Raw genomic sequence first — 5,000 nt, forward strand, 5'->3', positions numbered from 1 at the left:
TCTGTGTAGTTTATGGCATCCCGTTGGATTTGACGTCATCTGAACAGGACATCTCACGCTCACTGCTTGATAGCTCGCGAAGGTCCGTTTACGCCGGTTGTTAAACAACATCGTTATGGGGAAATGCAAGTNTATTTATGGCATCCCGTTGGATTTGACGTCATCTGAACAGGACATCGCACGCTCACTGCTTGATAGCACGAAGGTCCGTTTACGCCGGTTGTTAAACAACATCGTTATGGGGAAATGCAAGTTAGCGTCCAAATGGTTGGAAGATAAGGAGGAAGGACAATCAATACTGTATATAGTCAATGTGAGGTAAAGTGTGTCGCCAAGGTAACCGGTTAGAACTCCAAGTGGAGATGAGGTCTTAAAATGTTTGGAAAGGGTCTTAAAAGGTTTTACATTTGACTTCAGGACTCCTGCATATACCCTGATAATCACATCAGAGCCGGCCAGCTAACCAATCAGAGCAGACTGGGCTCTGGTTTCAGACAGAGGGTGAAAAGAGAGGCTGCAGCACAGGCAGTATGAGAACAATAAAGAGCTTTTGAACATTAAAGCATGGAGACATGTCAAAATTAGCACAAAATATGGACCTGAAAATGAGCAGAATATGTTCCCAATGTCATCCCTTCTTTGTGTAGACCAGCCGCTGCTTTTTATAATTGTATTTTGTTATCAGTTTTCCTTACATAAGTCATCACATAGGAGAAACACAAACTGAGAGCACTCTTATTCATCTGTCGAGGGAGATGCTGCTTCCCTCACATCTTACTGAGGTAGTGGGAAGTTAAGATACAGTGGTTAGTATTATAATCAATTTATAGTATACGCCGTATGTCTGCAGTGTATTGTGTGTGAACGGATCTTCCTGTCCGAAGAAATGCATTTTATTTTATTAGTTTAGCTAAATCTCTATGTCAACACACCAACACAATAAAAAGATGGAATATAAAAGAGAGTAGAGGTACCTTGTCAGGGATTTTGCTTCTTATCAGTACTCTCCAGTAGGCTCGGGCGGATCTATTTATAACTTCATACATTCCTGACGTGTCACCTGGGTATATGAAGTATTTGTGTTAAAGCGGAGCTGCTTGTCACTCAAATGAGAAAACCATGTCCTTCTTTCAAAAACAAAGCCCACATTAAAGGATCCTGATGCTATCGCTAAGGCTAACCCCCTTCACTTTAATCATTAGATGGCAAGCAGAACATGGCCTGAGTCTTGAGGACTTTAAGCATTTATTCACTTAAGAATATACTAAACTGTGCTTTGTTAACAGCCATAATGCAAACTAACTGTTTCTTTTGTGACATATTATGGTTTAAAAAACAATTCAAAACTACATTTAAAATATCCCAGATGCTGAGAGAGAGAGCGAGAGAGCGAGAGAGAGCGAGAGAGAGAGAGAGAGAGCGAGAGAGAGAGCGAGAGAGAGAGAGAGAGAGAGAGAGAAATTTAATTGTATCACTGTATATATATATCATCAATAATATGTAAACATTTGAAATGTATGTTAATGTTGTTAATTATTTTGTATTGTGATGCTTTGGCAACATTGTTTAATTTACCTTTCATGCCAATAAAGCCCCTTTGAATTGAGAGAGCGAGAGAGCGAGAGAGCGGAGAGCGAGAGAGAGAGAGAGAGAGAGCGAGAGAGAGAGAGAGAGAGAGAGAGAGAGAGAGAGAGAGAGAGAGAGAGAGATCAAAAATTCTCGATAATTAAAATGTTCTTTTAAAAAAATACTGTAGTAGCAGGAATATAGGCTTATATTTTAGGGTTATTGACAAACTAACTGAAACCCTGAAAGAGCGTCTCTGTATCAGTTTAACCCTAAAAGGAGCGTCTGTGTTTTTCACAGAATAAAAAAATCATGCATATGGGATTTCTAAATACCCCGTTCATGCTATGATACCTTCATGCAGCCCAAGCCTAGTCACTAGTTAGTCTATTTTGCTGACTTGATCTGGTGGTTACACAATCCTCTCGTAATAAAGACAGCCATGAAGAATTCCTTCTGAGATCTCATTAGAGGTGGACTGCAATGTGTTTCATAAGAAGCAATTGGTGTCCTTGGTAAAGTATATTCACCAAACAATCCATTTGTGGTTTTAATTAATATTGCTGTGTAGTAAATATATATATTGCTTTTTTGCCAGGTCTCCCTTTGCTTACTGGAATGCTACATTGGCCTCCCTGCTGTCTTATGAGTGGTTTTATTTATTTGTTCGACACAGAGCTTTTGTTTTTCTGAACGCATCCTTAGTATACAATTAGTGTTAACACCAAGAGAAACAAACACACTTAAACCTGAGGGGCATTTAATAATGATTACAAACATTCCCTTATCTTATCTTATCTTAAAATGCATGACTTTTTAGCCTTAATTCTATTCAGATGTATTTATGAATGTGATATGACTTTGACTTAATGATGCTGCATTATAACATACAAAACCAAAGGAGACCAAATCATCTAAGAGCTCTAAAACAAATAAAATATGCCTATCACTGAATTACGCTGAATTTAATTAATAAGGAGGAACAAAATAAATGTAAACAAGATTGACATTAAAATCCTCTACTTCTGACAAACCGTTAATGACCTTTATTTGCAGAGTGTTGGCAATAATGGGGGTCCGTCCTCACTGTGTTTACTGTTACGTCCCCCCCCCCCCCTCTGTGTAATGCTGTGTGGAGAAGGCTTTATAGCCACATTGATATCATTCCCTCAAAACCCTCATCACATTTTCACCCCGACAGCTGAGGCTTTATTTTTAGCTGTCCACTTTTCCCGCCTTGTTTTTTGGCTTTTGTCCTTTTAAGGGATGCTTGTATCAACTGACAGCTTGTGTGGATTACAGCCTTATTAGACTGTGAGGACACAGCAAGATGTGAGGGGGGTTCAGACCACCAGAGAGGGAGGAAGGGATGACACCAGGGCACAGAACGGAATAAAATGGGGTCTGAGAGGAGAGGAAGGGGGGAAGAAGTCAGAGGAGGGAACTGAGTGAGAAGGAGAGGAATGAAAACATGAGAGGTTGAAGTGATGTAAAAAGTGTGGGATAAACAAAGAGGGAAACAACGTGAAGAGGAGCTTGGCGTGTCGCCTGCTTTCGGCTGATCTCCTCTCCTAAGCCAGCACAATATGGCCGACGTCTCCCTGGTGTTCGCACACTCTGTACCGTACCACTGTGCTCTACACGGCGCGAGGGCAGAGAAAAGTATTCATTTTCACTGTATTTCGTTGTATTCTGGGTGAGCTCGACTTAGTCTGCCAACTGTGCCGTGGTTAGAATGGCTTTAGGGAAGCTGGAGAAAGAACTCCGCACGAAAACAGAAGCTATTTGATCTGCTCTGTGTTTGTCCTGTTTTGTCACAAGCGTCCTAGACGACAGGACAAAACATGCTGCTTTTTGACGGTTTCATTACACAGTAGCTATATGTGCGCGACTACGCACTCCCTTCTCCGCCGTCCACCCCTTCTTTTGCTCTTTGGCTCCATTTGAAAAGGTGGTTTTTGTGTTCCCCTCGCAGAGAAAGGCCTACTTCATTAAGGGGATATTGGAAAAGGGCAGATTTGACTGTGGGTTTATAAACAGAGGAATCAGTCTCACTCTCTCAAAGCCTGGGAGAGGCTAATCACTAAGCAAAACACTACATTTGATGAAGTGTTTCTGAAGGTGTGTGTTGGGGGACTGTTGAGATAGACTCAATCCATCCTTAATGAAAATGCTTTGGGCTGCTGAGCTGAGCTGAGCTGAAGCCTCTTGGGGATCAGCGGTTAGTCGGGGAGATAGGCCACCCATCACTAACCACGATCCGCTCTAAGTCCCCATCGACGCGCTTGTTAATCACTCTAACCCCACTCTGCTTCCCTCTCCTGTCTGCCACACACAAAGACACATCAAAATTCATAGCCTTGCTGGAGAGGGGAGTTCAGGGGATTTATCAGCGCCAAGTATCCGCTTTAAAAAAAACCTGCAGTAGCCTCGCCGAGTCAAGAGCAGAGCGGGGAAAGATGTTCATTTATCTGTCAGATCTCGGGCTGGAAATCACAATCAACACCCTTTAATTGTGTCTGAACAGGACAGTTAAAAAGACAGGAAGTAATAGCCTTTGTGTACTGCTTGGAGATTTTATTTATTTAAAACGTATGTAAGAATTATTGTGCATGCTTTATCCGTTAATTTAGCTATTTTCATTCAAGGTAACTAGTTTCAGTAATGCCAAAAATGTAATGATGGTTATTATTATTATTATTAAAAAGTATACCACTATTTGATCTAATTATTCATCTTACACTTGTAGCGTTACTTAAGTAAGCTGCACTAAGAGCTGTAATATTTTGGGAGGCGTTATAAATATAGGGGGTTAAATACACTCATGATTTATCGAAGGCGTCTGAAATAATTCCTTTCATGCAGACGGAGTAAATCAGTAGAAATGAAGGTTAGAATATATAAATATATTTCCTTCTTGTGAATATATTTAAGATACATTTTATTCCCCTAACCATTAGTAAGGCAAGGCAATGAAAACCTTAAACGCATTAGGATAACAGCCAAAAGACTTCACTAAAAATAAGATTAAATACTAGAAAAACATTGCGGTGTAATAAAGAGTTATTTGTTTTAATGAAAGGCAGCAGCGACCAGAAAAGCCTGGATTTAAAAGAATGAGATGAGTAGTTAATCAGAAGTTGTTATAGCTAAAAGATAGCCAGTTAGCTTTAGCATGTGATTAGTTTAGTCAGTTAAACCACACGTTGGATAGAGTTTCTGTCCCGTGTTTTCAGCCGCGTACAGAGCCTCCTGTGTGGCTGGTCATCGATCTGAATGTGTTTTCCCCGCTGTGTGTCCAAGGTCATTAGATCAGTCATTTGAGCTCTTCATTTCAAAGTGTTTGCTTTTCCAGACTGAGCCTGCCATGTGTAGAACAATCACTATCTGGACTCCCTGCTTCCTCTCTCACTGTTAAACATATCGCACCTGTG

General features: G+C 40.7%; 1 protein-coding gene across 1 annotated transcript in view; it reads left to right on the forward strand.

Annotated features, from left to right (window-relative positions):
- faf1 (Fas (TNFRSF6) associated factor 1) overlaps positions 1-5,000 on the forward strand; it is a 74,746-nt gene that overhangs the window by 63,276 nt on the left and 6,470 nt on the right. The gene's annotated exons all lie outside the window — the stretch shown is intronic.

The sequence above is a fragment of the Notothenia coriiceps genome, unplaced genomic scaffold, assembly GCF_000735185.1.
Source record: "Notothenia coriiceps isolate Sejong01 unplaced genomic scaffold, NC01 NC01_scaffold00037246, whole genome shotgun sequence".
In the NCBI taxonomy this organism is placed as follows: domain Eukaryota; kingdom Metazoa; phylum Chordata; class Actinopteri; order Perciformes; family Nototheniidae; genus Notothenia; species Notothenia coriiceps.